The sequence below is a fragment of the Prionailurus bengalensis genome, chromosome E1 (genome assembly GCF_016509475.1).
Source record: "Prionailurus bengalensis isolate Pbe53 chromosome E1, Fcat_Pben_1.1_paternal_pri, whole genome shotgun sequence".
Lineage (NCBI taxonomy): Eukaryota > Metazoa > Chordata > Mammalia > Carnivora > Felidae > Prionailurus > Prionailurus bengalensis.
The window spans coordinates 5,912,790-5,928,437 of record NC_057347.1 but is presented as its reverse complement, the minus strand read 5'-3'; the positions used below and the strand labels follow the sequence as shown (position 1 = coordinate 5,928,437).

Genomic DNA, 15,648 nt, shown 5'->3' with positions numbered 1-15,648 from the left:
GTAACTTTGGTTATGACACGGATCTCCAGCAATTTCTTTCCTTTTTTTTTTTTTTTTAAATGTTTATTTATTTTGAGAGAGAGTGAGCGAGCAGGGAAGGGGCAGAGAGAGAGAGAGAGAGAGAGAGAGGGAGAAGGAGACAGGAGACAGAATCCCAAGCAGGCTCCACACTGTCAGCACAGAGCCTGATGCAGGGCTCAAACTCATGAACCACGAGATCATGATCTGAGCCGAAATCGAGAGTCAGATGCTTAGCTGACTGAGCCACCCGGCGCCCCTCCAAATTTCTTGAAGACCCCATCTCTATTGTAGTGGTTTCTGCACAGGGGTTAGGGTACACGACAAGGCTCGCATTATGGGCTGAATGTTTGTGCCCTACCCACCGACACCCAAATTTCCGTGTTGAAATGCTAACCCCCAGTGTGATGGTATTAGGAGGTGGGGCCTCTGGAAGGCGCCTGGGTCATGAGGTGGGGCCCTCATGATTGGGATTAGCGCCCTTATTATAAGACCCCAAAGAGCCCCCTCGCTCCTTATGTCTTGTGAGGACACAGAAAAAAGATGGCTGGCTGTGAACCAGGAAGTCGGCCCCTCCCTAGACACCAGATCTGCTGGTGCCTCTAGAACTGGGAGAAGTCGATTTCTGTTGTTTATAAGCCACCCAGTCTGGTAATTCAATTATAGAAGTCTGTGTGGACTGAGACAGCTTGGCTCACCCTAAGTGCAGACCGTTAAAATGTCACACGGGCCTCCCTGCGCCCCGAGTCCCCTTGCCTGTGGGATGGGAGACTGGACCATGTAACTCTATGACCATTTAACTCCTGGAACTGTTAAAAAAGAAAAGTTAAATATGCCTCCCTTAAAGGTGAACATATTTCGGGTCCTAAGTGACAGCTAGAAACTAGCCCTCTGACCCCTGAACTTCTTCATGAACTTAACAGAGAGACTGTAGCCGTTACTCTCTCTGCCCTGGAGTCGAGTGGCTGGGCTATTTTCAGATATAAATACCTTCATATTTTATATAAGAACTAAACATCCCAATCAGCCCAGTGCCAGGTAGGCCAGCCTGAATGAGTACAGCCCAAATCATGGATGCTTTTCCCTCAAGTAAACAGATCATATTCCAGCGACAGAAAACAGATTTCCTTCCAGGTGTCTGCTCAGCCTCACAGGGGTGGCTCACCAAAGAAGACTGTGGTCGAGGGTTCCGAGGCCACCCCCCGGGTCCGACGGGAGGTATGAGAGTCCCATGTCTACCCTCCAGGTTTATCGCTTCTAAACACACCCAAATCAGGGAACAAAAGTTCCTTCTGGTAGATTTCCCCAAGGGTCTTCTGACACGAACAGAAGTTGAAACAAAAAAACATTGTTCTTTTTCCTGGACTCTTTACTTCAGAGGACACTTCTGAAAAGAGGCTACGAAATACTCCTCATACATTTGAGCCAAAGTCAAAGTTCTGAGACAGAGTGTCTTCCTCATGCCCTCAATTCTGTGAAAATTCATTGTTATCGTAGCTGATAATTTAGGTATTAGTAAGGTTTGCCAAAAAGCAGCTGGTTATTTAATAAAATAGCATTAAGTCTCAAAAGTAAATTTAGTGCAAAGGGAAAAAGTAAATGATCAAACCCTCTCTTTTATGAGACCCCATCTGTGCAACTTTTTCTTGCCTTATCATACTATCTAAGACCTTCATTCCAACGAGAATAAAAGTGATAAGGGCACACATCCTTGCTTCCTTCCAAACTTAGAGGGAAAAAAATCATCTTCCAACATTAAGAGCGATAAGTTTTCCTTAGATGTCCTTTATTCTGTTGAGGAAAGTCTCTTTTCTTAGTCTTCTGATAATTTAAATCAAGATTCACTGTTAAATTTTGTCAGATGCTTTTTTTTTCCTTTATGAAGATGATTACGTGGTTTTCTTTTTTTTTAAAAAAATTTTTTTTTTCAACATTTATTTATTTTTGGGACAGAGAGAGACAGAGCATGAACGGGGGAGGGGCAGAGAGAGAGGGAGACACAGAATCGGAAACAGGCTCCAGGCTCTGAGCCATCAGCCCAGAGCCTGACGCGGGGCTCGAACTCACGGACCGCGAGATCGTGACCTGGCTGAAGTCGGACGCTCAACCGACTGCGCCACCCAGGCGCCCCGATTACGTGGTTTTCTTATGTAGTGCATTTGTACGGTGAACTCCATTGATTGAGTTTTCAGCATTAAAGCCAGCCTTGTAGTCCTGGGATGAACCCCATGTGTCCACGATGTGTTATCCTTTTCTTATGTTGTATGATTTCATTTACCAACATCTTGCGAAGGATTTTTGTATTTGGGTTTATGAGTAATATTTGTTCCCCATTTTCTTTTCTTTTTAAAAAATTTTTAATGTTTATTTTTGAGACAGAGTGCGAGGGGGGGGAGGGTCAGAGAGAGAGGGAGACACAGTATCCCAAGCAGGCTCCAGGCTCCGAGCTGTCGTCACAGAGCCCAATGCCGGCTCGAACGCACAGACCGTGAGATCATGACCTGAGCCGAAGCCGGATGCTCAACTGACTGAGCCACCCAGGCTCATTTTCTTTTCTCATGGTATCTTTGGTTTTTCTCATAGTACTTTATGGCCTCATAAAATTTGTTGGGAAGTGTTCCCACTCTGCTTTCTTATTTAGTGAAAATATTCTGTAAACCGTGTCGTAAACAGATGTGCTGTCATCCAGGCTCTGTTGTTCCACACGGGCAGAGCCCAGGTGGAGTAGAGTTAGCATCATTCTGAAGGGCCCTAGGATTCTGGGAGTGGTGAATGAGCACTGGCTTCAACTTAAATCACCAGCTGCAGTAGCACCTAACAAGAGAGTCAGACTGTCCTTTGAAGCTTTGAAGCCAGGCTTTGACTTCTCTCTAGCTATGGAAGTCCTAGACGGCGTCCCCTTCCAATAGAAAATTGTTTGTCTGCACTGAAAGCCTGTTGCTTAGTGTGGCCACCTTCATGAATTATCTCAGCTCGATCTTCTGGATAACTTGCTGCAGATTCTATATCAGTACTTGTGGCTTCATCTGGCATTTTGACGTTACAGAGATGGCTTCTTTCCTTAAACCTCCAGAACCAACCCCTGCTAGCTTCAGACTTTTCTGCAGCTTCCTCACCTCTCCCAGCCCTTGTGGAATTGAAGGGAGTTAGGGTCTTGCTCTAGATGAGGGTTTTGCTTAGGGGAATGTCGTGGCTAGTTTGGGCATCAATCTAGACCACTAAAACGTTCTCCACATCAGCATTAAGGCTGTTGTACTTTATTATCATTTGTGTGTTCCCCAGAGTGGCCCTTTGCATTTCCTTCCAGAACTTTTCCTTTGCATTCACAACTTAGCTAACCGTTTGGTGCAAGAGGCCTAGCTTTATGTCTTGTCTTGTCTTGTCTTTTGACATGCCTTCCTTGGTAAGCTTAATCACCCGCAGCTTTTGGTTTCAAGTGAGAGACGTGTGACTCTTCCCTTCGCTTGAACACTTAGAAGCCATTGTGGGGTTATTAACTGTCCTAATTTCAATATTGTTGTGTCTCAGGGAATAGGGGGCCAATGGAGAGGGAGAGAGACAGAGGAATGGCCAGTCGCTGGAGCAGTCAGAACACATAAACAATGATCAATTGAGTTTGCTGTTTTATTGTTTTATTTTTTAAAATAATTTCTTTCAATGTTTATTTTTGAGAGAGACAGCGATTGGGGAGGAGCAGAGAGAGGAGCAGGGAGCACAGAATCCGAAACAGGCTCCAGGCTCTGAGCTGTCAGCACAGAGCCCAACGCAGGGCTTGAACCCACGAACCACAAGATCATGACCTGAGCCAAAGTCGGACACTTAACTGACTGAGCCACGCAGGCATCCCAAGTTTGCTGTTTTAAATGGGCATGGTCTATGCACTCCAGAGCAATTACATTTATAATATCAAAAATCACTGATCACCATAACAAATATAATACTGAAAAAGTTTGAAATATTGTGAGAATGACCAAAATGTGACACAGAGAAATGAAGTGAGCAAATGTTGTTGTTAAAATGACACCTACAGACTTGCTCAATGCGAGGCTGCCACAAAACCTCTATTTGTAAAAAATGCATTACTTGCAAGGCTCAGTAGACTGAAATGCAACAAAATGAAGCATGCCTGTATTTAGCTTTCTTTTGTGAAGAATTTTTGCTTTGTTTTTGGCTGGTCAAAGAGTTCTGGGTTTATCATTTTCTTTTCCTCTAGTCCTTTAAGGATCTCTCTCCACTGTCTCTGGCTTGCATAGCTCCCTATGAGAAGTCGGCTGTCATTTTTCTCTTTGCTCCTTTGCATATACTTCACCCCTGCTCCTGCCCCTCAGCCCGTCTGCTTTACCCTTGGGTTTCCTCAACTTCATTATGAGTTACCTCTACAGAGTTTTCATTGGGTATATTCTTCATGGGGCTTGTTGAGTTTCTTGTGCCTGTGGGTTTGCAGTTTTCACCAAATTTGCAAAACTGTGGCTCTCATTTCTTCAAGCACTTTTTTTTGTCTGATTCTCCCCTTTACCTCTGTCCTCTGAGACCCCAATTATTATATGTTAGACCATGAGACCATAGGTCACTGTTGTGCTGTTTACTTTTGTAACGTATTTTTTCTTTTTCCTTCACTTCGGATAGTTTCTTTTGCTATGTTTTCATCAGTTGCAAATCTTCCAAAGTGCATGTTTCATTCAGCTACTGTATTTTACATCCCTGTCAATTTCATTTTTTATCTTCTATTTGTACTTCATCACGCTCTTACTTTCCTCTGTCTTCTTCAGCATACGGAGCAAACTTACAATTGGCTCTTAACCTCCTTGCCTGTGAATTCCATCATCCCTGCCATTTCTGGCTCCATTTCAACTGATCTGCTTTTCTCCTGGATATGGATCAGATATTCCTGCTTCTTTACATGCCTGTAATCAGTTTATGTCAGACACTATGAATTTTACAGTTTTGAGGGCTGGATTTCACTGTATTCCTTTAAATAGTACTGGAAATAATTTTTTGTGGCCTGCAGTTAATTTACTTGAAATCAGTGGATCTGTTGGAGGCTTGCATTTCAGCTTTGTTGCGGGGGGAGTGCAGACCAGCTTTCAGTCTTAGTCTGGGTCCAGTTCAGCCCACTGCTGAGTTGCTACCCTTCTGAGAATCCTCCCTGATGCCTCCTGTTTTTGTCTTGCTTTCTGCTCCAGCTGGTGGGAACGCAAACTATTCCCAGCTCTGCATGAGCTCCAAGAATTCTTTCTGCTCCTTTGTCATGGTTCCTTCCCAGCTTGGGTAGAGTTTTCTCACTCATGTGCAGAGAGAGCATCAGCCAGCAGAGTGTCGGGGGATCTCTCTGCAGATGTCTGAGACTCTTTGTCTGGGCAGCTCCCTGCCATAGGCACTCTGGCCTGCAGACTCCACCACCGTGGCCTCCACGAGCTCTGCTCTGCATGTCTCGGTGCAGCACAACTGCGGAGCTCTTTCCTGAACTGTAGCCTAGAAACCGCGTGCACGTCGTAAGCTTGCACAATGAAGGGACTGCATTTCTTCTTCCCTTTCTGTCTCATATCACAGTTATGTCATTATGCGTTTGTCCAAACGCCTGGGATGTACAGCACCAACAGTGAGCCCCAGTGTAGACTACACTACAGGCTGTGGGTGATTGTGATGAGTCAGTGTGGGCTCCTCAGTTGTGACAAATGGACGACTCTGGTGGGAGATGCGGCTAGCGAGGCAGGCTGCGTGCGGGGGCAGGGGGTATGTGGGAAAGCTCTGTACCTTCCTCTTAATTCTTCTGTGAACCTAAAACTGCTCTAAAGAAATAAACTCTTATAATAAAAAAAAATGCAATACTTAATTTTTAACACCATTTGGAAATCTGGTATCGTTTTGATAGAGGAACATAAAATGTGTAACTTGGCTTTCTTAAAAGTTTCTCACATCTGCTTGTAATATGGTGTTAATTCATTCTGACGATGGTTTTGCATTTGCTAATTGAATGTGCAAGTGACAGAGCCTTAGAGAATGTACTGTCTCTGAGGTGGTGCCAGTTTGAGAGCGAAGAACAATTTAGGAAAAGAGGAAACCATTCACCTTGCAGTTAGGTTTCTGAAGTCAGTATTCCCACGACCTTGAGCTGAAGTAGATATGACTCACGTTCATAGCAGGAGCTGAGAAGTAAAGGGAGAACCTCGCCCCAAATTCACTCAATGTAACTTGTGTCCTTTTCTTAGGAGAAGAGGAAATATATAATCTAGGATAGCACGTCCGGAAAGCTGTTGAGAAAACATCAGTTTCCAGGGCACCTGGGTGGCTCAGCCGGTTAAGTGTCTGATTTCGGCTCAGGTTATGATGTTACGGTTTGTGAGTTCAAGCCCCACGTCAGGCCGTGTGCTGACAGCTCGGAGCCTGGAGCCTGCTTTGGATTCTGTGTCTTCCACTCTGCCCTTCCCCTGTGCTTTCTCTCTCTCTCTCTCTCAAAAATAGACATTAAACAAAAAATTTTTTAAAGAAAAAGAAAACATCAGTTTCCTAAGGTGTTGACAGATTGGTGGAGGCTGGGGTGAGTCAGACAGCAAATTTCTGTGGCCAAGCTCTGGGTAAGTGGGCCCTTCTTAAGGACTCAAGCTATACTGTCATACGGAAACCTTTTTTTACATTTGTTCAAGCCCAATTTCCTCAAGTTCCTCCCGCCTGCACCCTGTGTGACCCTGATTGATACCTGTACTCACTTGCTAACAGGTCAAGAGTCAACAAGAAGACAGCTTACAGAGAAAACACGGACTCCTTCTCGAGGGGCTACAGGATGCACCCTGTCCTGGTGGCCCGTTCCTGTCTGCTTTTCCTTCCCTAGGAAAGTGGTCTCTGCAACCAGCTTTCATTTGTATGAAACACAGGAGGTGAGGAGATGGGCGGGGGGCGGGGGGCGGGGGGTGGGAAGCAGGAGCGATGTGGGCCTGCGTCCCTTCCCATCTGGCTTCCCGACTGAGGGAGACAGCAGCCCGTCTAGCTGGGTCTTCTGATGGAAGACCGGAGGCACAAGGGCCACATCGGCTGCCCGGTGAGTGGTGATCGGAAGTCGTTGAAGGGCCAAAGCGAGACCCCCCGTCAGACCTGCACATGCAGTCAGCACACAGTGGCACAAAGAACCGAGTAGCTGTCCAAGTCAGCAAGGTGGACTTCAGTGTGAGCATCGTTCACATATTTAGAAACAGGTCTTGTCACTAGTCACCGAAAGCCTAGGGAAAAAAGTCTGACGTCCTCACACATTTGGATAATCAGGGACGCCTGGGTGGCTCAGTCGGTTGGGCGTCTGACTCTTGATTTCGGCTCAGGTTGTGATCTCACAGTTTGAGATCGAGCCCCGCATCGGGCTCTGTGCACTGACAGTGCGGAGCCTGCTTGGGCTTCTCTCTCTCTCTCTCTGCCCCTCCCCTGCTTGCTCTCTCACACAATAAATAAATTAACTTAAAAAAAATCTATATTTAAAAAAACATTTGAATAATCAGAAGCAATTCCCAGCCCTACCCAGCGTCTAGGCTGGTCACGGCTCCACCAGACAGGGCACCGCCCAAACGCAGTATCACACAAGCCGCAAATGTGGGCGGTGTGTGTAATTTAAAATTTTCTCATAGCCACAAAAAAAAAGTTAAAAAGACTCAGATGAACTCAATTTTCATAATATATTTCATTTAACTCAATATAGGTAAAATGTCAAATATTTTAATATGTAGTTAATATACAAATTAATAGGATATTTTATATGTTTTTTGTCTTATATCATTGAAATATGGTATTTATTTATTTTTACTTTTTCATGGAAAATTTTTCCTTTTATTTTCATTCCAGTGTAGTTAATGCACAGTGTTATGTTAGTCTCCGGTGTCCAACATAGTGACTCAACAATTCTGTACATTACTCAGTGCTCATCTTGATAAATGTTCTCTTATCCCCATCGCTTTAGAGGGACCCCATCCCCCCACCCCCTTCCCTCTGGTGACCATCAGTGTGTTCTCTATAGTTAAGGGTCTTTTCTTTCGTTGGTTTCTTTTTTCTTTGTTCCTGAAATATCACATATGAGTGAAATCATATGGTATTTGTCTTTCTCTGATTTATTTCGCTTAGCATTATACTCTCTAGATCATCCATGTTGTTGCAAACGGCAAGACTTCATTCTTTTTTATGGCTGAGCAATATTCCATTGTGTATATGTGTATGTACACACACACACACACACACACACACACACTACATCCTCTTTATCCACTCATCTGTCAATGGACACTTGGGTTGGTCCATCAACTGGCTATTGTAAATAGTGCTGCAATAAACATAGGGGAGCACGTATCTTTTCAAATGAGTGCTCTCATATTCTTTGGGTAAATACCGAGTAGTGAGATCACTGGATCATAGGGTAACTCTGGTTTGAACTTCTTGAGGAACCCCCACACTGCTTTCCACAGTGGCTGCACCAACTTGCATTCCCACCAGCAGTACGCGAGGGTTCCTTTTTCTCCACGCCCTCGCCAACACTTGTTGTTTCTTGTGTTTTGAATTTTAGCCATTCTGGTAGATAGGAGGTGATATCTCATTGTGGTTTGATTTGCATTTCTCTGATGATAAGTGATGTTGAGCATCTTTTCATATGTCTTTTGGCCATCTGTGTGTCTTTTGTGGAGAAATGTCTGTTTATGTCTTCTGGCCAATTTTTTGGAGGTTTTATTTATTTTTGAGAGAACAAGAGAGAGAATGTGCACGTGTGATTGGAGGAGGGAGAGAGAGAATCCCAAGTAGGTTTCATGCTGACGGTACAGAGCCCAACATGGAGCTCTACCCCATAAACTGCAAGATCATGACCTGAGCTGAAATTGAGTCGGGTATTTAGTCTTAACTGACTGAGCCACCCAGGCACCTGCCCATTCTTAATTTGGATTATTTAAGTGTTGATTGTAAAAGTTCTTTATATATTTTGGACACTAACCCTTTATCAGATATGTCATTTGCAAATATCTTCTTCCTTTCAGTGGGATGTCTTTTAGTTTTGTTGATTGTTTCCTTCGCTGTGCAGAAGCTTTTTCTTTTCATGAAGTCGCAATAGTTTATTTTTACTTGTGTTTCCCTCGCCTCTGAGACTTATCCAGAAAGCTGTTGTTATGGCTGATGTCAGAGAAGTTCCTGCCTGTGTCCTCTTCTGGGATTTTTATGGTTTCAGGTCTCACATTTAAGTCCTTAATCCGTTTTGAGTTTATTTTCGTGTATGGCATTAGAAAGTGTCTAGTTTCATTCTTTTGTAACTGTCCAGTTTTCCCATCACCATTTGTTGAAGAGATTTTTTCAAGAAGATTGCATATTCTTGCCTCTTTTGTTGAAGACTAGTTGACTGTATAATCATGGGTTTATGTCTGGGCTTTGTTCTGTTCTGTTACTCTATGTGTCTGTGTTTGTGCCAGTACCATACTATTTTGATTTCTACAGTTTTGTAATATAACTTGAAGTCTGGAATTGTGATACCCCCAGCTTTGTTTCTCATTTTCTTGTGGTTCCATACAAACTTTAGGATTGTTTGTTCTAGTTCTGTGAAAAATGCTGTTGGTATTTTGATAGAGATTGCATTAAACCTGTAGATTGCTTTGGATAGGACAGACACATTAACAATGTTTGTTCCTCCAATCAGTGAGCGTGAAATGTCTTTTCATTTGTTTGTGTCATCTTCAATTTCTTCCATAAATGTTGTATAGTTTGTAGATGACCGGTCTTTCACCTCTTTGGCTAAGTTTATTCCTAGGTATCTTGTTATTTATTTATTTATTTATTTATTTATTTTTCAACGTTTATTTATTTTTGGGACAGAGAGAGACAGAGCATGAACGGGGGAGGGGCAGAGAGAGAGGGAGACACAGAATCGGAAACAGGCTCCAGGCTCTGAGCCATCAGCCCAGAGCCTGACCCGGGGCTCGAACCCACGGACCGTGAGATTGTGACCTGGCTGAAGTCGGACGCAGGCGCCCCGGTATCTTGTTATTTTTGATGCAGTTATAAATGGGATTGTTTTCTCAATTTCTCTTTCTGTTGCTTCATTATTAGTGTATAGAAATGCAACAGATTTCTGTACATTGGTTTTGTATCCTGCAACTTTACTGAAATCATTTATCAGTTCTAGTAATTTTTTGGTGAAGTCTTTAAGGTTTTCTTTCTTTTTTTTTTTTTTTTTTGATTTTTGTTTTTCAAATGCTTATTTATTTATTTTTGAGTGAGAGAGGTAGACAGCAAGCAAGGGAGGGGCAGAGAGAGGGAGACAGAATCCTAAGCAGGCTTGGCACAGAGCCTGATGCAGGGCTTGAACTCACCAACCGTGAGATCATGACCTGACCCGAAACCAAGAATCAGACGCTGAACTGTCTGAGCTACCCAAGCACCCCTGTTTTTTTTTTTTTAATCTTTAAGTAAGCTCCACACCCAACATGGGGCTTGAACTCATGATCTTGAGGTCAAGAGTTGCACGCTCTACCAACTGAGCCATCCAGGTGCCCCTTTAGTGTTTTCTATCTATAGTATCATATTATCTGCAAATATTGAAAATTTTACTGGGGTGCCTGGGTGGCTCAGTCAGTTAAGCGGCTGACTTTGGCTCAGGTCATGATCTCGCTGTCTGTGAGTTCAAGCCCCGTGTTGGGCTCTGTGCTGACAGCTCAGAGCCTGGAGCCTGTTTCAGATTCTGTGTCTCCCTCTCTCTGACCCTCCCCTGTTCATGCTTTGTCTCTCTCTGTCTCAAAAATAAATAAACGTTAAAAAAAAAAAAATAAAGAAAATTTTACTTCTTCTTTACCAGTCTGGATGCCTTAAAATTTTTTTCTTGTCTGATTGCTGTGGCTAGGACTTTCAGTACTATATTCAGTGAAAGTGGGAACAGTGACCATTTTTGTCTTGTTCCTGACTCTAGGGGGAAAGCTGTCAGATTCTCAGCATTGAGGATGATGTTAGCTGTGATGTTTTCATATATGGCCTTTATTATGTTGAAGTAGGTTTCCTGTAACCCTACTTTGTGGAGGTTTTTTTGTTTTTTTGTTTTTTCAGTCATGAATGGAGGTTGTGCTTTATCAGGTGCTTTTTCTGCATCTGTTGAAAGGATTGTGTGGTTTTTATCCTTTCTCTTATTTATGTGAAGTGTCATGTTCATTGATTTGTGACTATTGAACCACTCCTGCATTTCAGGATTAAATTCCACTTGATTGCGGTGAATGATGTATTTAATGTATTGTTGGATTGAGTTTTCTAATATTTTGTTAAGTTTGGCACATCTCTGTTCATCAGAGATATTGGCTGATAGTTCTCTTTATGTAATGTCTTTATCTGGTTTTGGTATCAGGGGAATGCCGGCCTCATAGAGGGAATTTGGAAATCTTCCTCCCTCTCCTATTTTTTGAAATAGTTTGAGAAGAATAGATATTAACTCTTCTTTTAATGTTTGGTAGATTCACCTGTGAAGCCATCTGGTCCTGGGCTTTTGTTTTTCTGGGAGGGTTTTGATTGCTGATTCAATTTCATTGCTGATAATCGGTCTGTTTAAATTTTCTATTTCTTCCTGATTCAGTTTTGGGAGGTTATATGCTCTTAGGAATTTATCCATTACTTCTGGGTTGTTCAATTTGTTGGCATATAGTTTTTCATAATACTCTCTAATAATCCTTTTTCTTTCTGAGCTGTCAGTTTTTATTTCTCCTTTTGCATTTTTGAAGTAGGCTACACACCTACCATGGAGCCCAACATAGGGCTTGAACTCACAACCCTGAGGTCAAGACCTGAGCTGAGATCAAGAGTCAGATGCTTAACTGACTGAGCCACCCAGGAGGCCCTCTCCTCTTTATGATCTCGTTTTCGTCCTCTAGCTCTTTCTCTCTCTTTTTTAAATGAGTCTGGCTAAAATGTTATCAATTTTGTTGATCTTTTCAAAGAACCAGCTCCTGGTTTCACTGAACCGTTCTATTGTTATTTTTTTAAAGTTTCTATTTTGTTTATTTCTGCTCTAATCTTTATTATTTCCTTGCTTCTATAGTTTGTTCTTTTTCTAGCTCCTTTAGGTGGAAGGTTAGGTTGAGATTGTTCTTGCTTCTTCAGATAGGCCTGTATTGCTTTAAACTTCCCTCTTAGAACCACTTTTGCTGCGTCCCAAAGATTTTGGACTATTGTGTTTTCATTTGCATTTGTCTCCATGTATTTTTTTCTTTCCTCACTGATTTATTGGTTGACCCATTCATTGTTTAGTAGCGTGTCCTTTATGTATTTGTGCTCTTTCCACATTTTTTCTTATAGCTAATTTCTAGTTTCATAGCACCGTGGTTAGAAAAGATGCACGGTATGACTTTGATCCTTTTGCATTTGTTGAGACTTATTATGTGGCCTACCGTGTAATCCACGTGCACTTGAAAAAAAATGTGAATTCTGCTACTTTAGGATGGAATGTTCTGAATATATCTGTTAAATCTATCTGGTCCATGTGTCTTCCTTCTCCCCTCCCCCCAATTTTTTTTTAATATTTGATATAATAAAATTTATTTATATTTGAAAAGAGAGTGTGAGTGGGAGAGGAGCAGGGAGAGAGCAGACACAGAATCCGAAGCAGGCTCCAGGCTCCAAGCTGTCAGCACAGAGCCTGATGTGGGGCTCGAACCCACAAACTTTGAGATCATGACCTGAGCCGAAGTCGGACGCTTAACCGACTGAGCCACCCAGGCGCCCCCCTTCCCTTTGTGTTTGTGTGTGTGTGTGTCCCCTTCAAAGCCAGTATTTCCTTGTTGGCTTTCTGTTTGGATGATCTTTCCATCGATGTAAGTGGGTTGTTAAAGGCCCCTACTATTGTATGGCTATCGGTTACTTTTTTTAATGTGTTATTGTTTTATGTATTGGGGTGCCCTCATGTTGGGTGCGCAGAAAGATTTACGGTTGTTACATCTTCTTGTTGAATCGTCCCCTGAATATCTAATATCCTTCTTTGTCTCTTGTTACGGCCTGTTTCCAAGTCTATTTTGTCCAATGTAAGTATTGCTACCCCGGCTTTCTTTTCACATCCATTTGCAGGATAAATGCTTCTCCATCCCGTCACTTTGAATCTGCACACATGTTCAGATCTGAAATGAGTCTCCTGGAGGAAGCATACAGATGGGTCTTGTTTTCTTATCCGTTCCATCGCCCTATGTCTTTTGATTGGAAGCTTTAGTCCATTTACAGGCAAAGAATTATTGACAGGTATGTACATATTTATTGCCGTCTTGTTACTTTATGGCTGTATTTGTAGTTCTTCTCTATTCCTTTCTTGTTCTCTCACTATAAATGGGCTTTCTTTAGAGACAGATTTGGATTCCTTCCCCTTTATTTTTTGCACATCTGCTGGGTTCTGACTTGCGGTTACCATTAGGTTTGTGTGTAACATCTTTTGCATATAACCGTCTATGGGAAGTTGATGGCTGCTTCCGTTTGAACCCCTTCTAAAGCACTAAATATTTACCCCTTTCTCCCCCATGTTTTAGGCACGTGGGGTCATGCTTTCCATCCTTTGATCTTGTGAATCCCTTGAACGATTTTTATAGGTATCGCTAATTTTACTGCCTTTGTGCCTACTGTGTTTCCTACTCCTGTGCGTCGGTCCTCTGCGACAGGGAACTTGCCCCCGCCCCCGGGACTAAGGCCAGCCGGGTTGGAGGGGGAGGATCCTCAAAGTGCGCGAGCTGGGGGAGATGTGGTCTTAGGAAGGTTTGCGCTGGTCTCCTGGGGAAGGGGACTCAGCGCAGGACTGAGGCAGTGGCATACCGCAGAAGCAAGTTCCTTCGGTAGTAAATGTCCCTACACTGGTTCCTACAGGTGGCCTTGGGTTTATGCTGGAAGGCGGGGGAGGCAGCTCCTTTGTTCCTGGGGGAGTCTCCCTAGGATCTCTGCCCCTCCAGACATGCTCGGAGATTAGTAAATAACTCTCCCTCCCAGGCATTTTTCAAAATCCTGCTTTGATGTTGTATCTGCACAGGCTGTCTTTTGTCCTGTTTCTTTAAGGGACTCGGTTTCCTTTTGGCCTCTGGTTCTCCCAGAGCTGAGCCTGCTGATTTTTAAAATTCTAGGTTTTTGAGTTCCGCCGGTTGTAAGAACTCATGTAATTTGGCCCCTCCGGTTTTCAAAGCCAGATGTTGCGGGGGTTTGTCCCCGCTGTGAGTGCTCCCCAGTGTGACAGTCTTTTTCTCCCCCTTCCCACCCTCTTTGATGTGGCCTCTTTACTTTCAGCCGTAGAGGTTGTTGTGCCAGTCTTCGGGCCATTTTCTGGGTTATTTACACAGATGTGAGTGTCACCTAGTTGTATCTGTGGGTGAGGCAAGCTTCCCAGCCTCTTTCCTAAATACGGTGTTTCATTTCTGCTTAACAGAACATCTCAATTTGGACCAGTCACATTTTAAGTGCTACCCTGTCATTGGTTGCTACTGTAGACAGTACAGATCTAGGAATTTAGCTTCTCATGTAATTTTTCTACCCAGGCAGAGGATTTCCTGGGCCCACTGCCATCCGTATATGGCTCTTTGAAAGCTATACCTAGCTGTTACTGTAAAGAAAGAAACTGGCCTTTGGGAGTTTTGTACATCAGACTTTTGTGCGTTTGGTTAGTGGGAGTCGGTACCTTTGACCAATCAGCTTGGAGTACTCGCAGGACCTAATTCTTCATTGTGTTATGGCTACAAGCCAGAGGTCTTTTTTCTCCCCCCAAGTTCATTTGTTTTGAGAGCGAGGAGCAGGGACAGAGAGAGAGAGAGAATCCCAAGCAGTGTGGAGCCTGATGCTGGGCTCGAGCCCACGAACTGTGAGCCTCCCAGGCGCCCCAAGGAGCCAGATGTCTTACTGTGGTGAATCCCCAAGACAGTTCCTCTCTCTGGGAACGTGGCTGTGGCAAACTGACGTCCCTTAGGCGGCTCCCCTACCTTCCTCCACCTCTTCTGCGCTTTGAGCCCCTCCGCTCCTCGGGCTTAGCGTACTGTGCCTCTCAGTTCAGCTGACACTCTTTGGGTAGCCTTCCGGCTTCCCATCCAGCCAGTCGTGAATGGTTACAAGTTTCTCTACCATAAATGCTATGAGTATTGACTTAATGATTTAAAATGTTACCCGCCTCCTAACTTTGGGGCCCAGTCTGAGCCTGTCGGGTGTGCTGGGTAGCGTGAGTGGCCCTCTGTCCTCCTGAACCACTCCCAGGACTTTAAAGTGACTGTGTCCCAGAGAAGGGGACGGCAAGAAGCGGAACCTCAGAATCTCCTGCCAGGTGAGCCGGTCTACAGAGCCCGTCTTGCTGTCCCAGCAGCGTCCTGGTGGGAAGCCAGGAGCTGAGCAGATGCGCACCGTGTGGCGGGGCCCTCCCCTGCCCCTCCCCGGCCAGCCCCTCCCCTGGGCCATCGGGTCGCTCCCCTTTCTGGACTCTGTCGCCGTCCCCTCGCCCCCTGATCTCACCACCTTCTTCTTCTACCTGTCTTAACACTGTGCTTCACAGACGGCTCATCCCAAGGATCACCTGGCTGCTGCTTGAAGATACAGGCGACCAGGCCAGTCTGGGGGCCTGTCCTAATGAGACTGGGTTTAGAGGACAGCGTTTTAGAGGGTCTGCTCTCGGGCGCCTGGGTGGCTCAGTCGGTT

General features: G+C 44.2%; 1 protein-coding gene across 1 annotated transcript in view; it reads right to left on the bottom strand.

Moving 5' to 3' along the window:
• Positions 1-15,648, bottom strand: part of DNAH9 (dynein axonemal heavy chain 9) — a 332,285-nt gene that overhangs the window by 6,031 nt on the left and 310,606 nt on the right. The gene's annotated exons all lie outside the window — the stretch shown is intronic.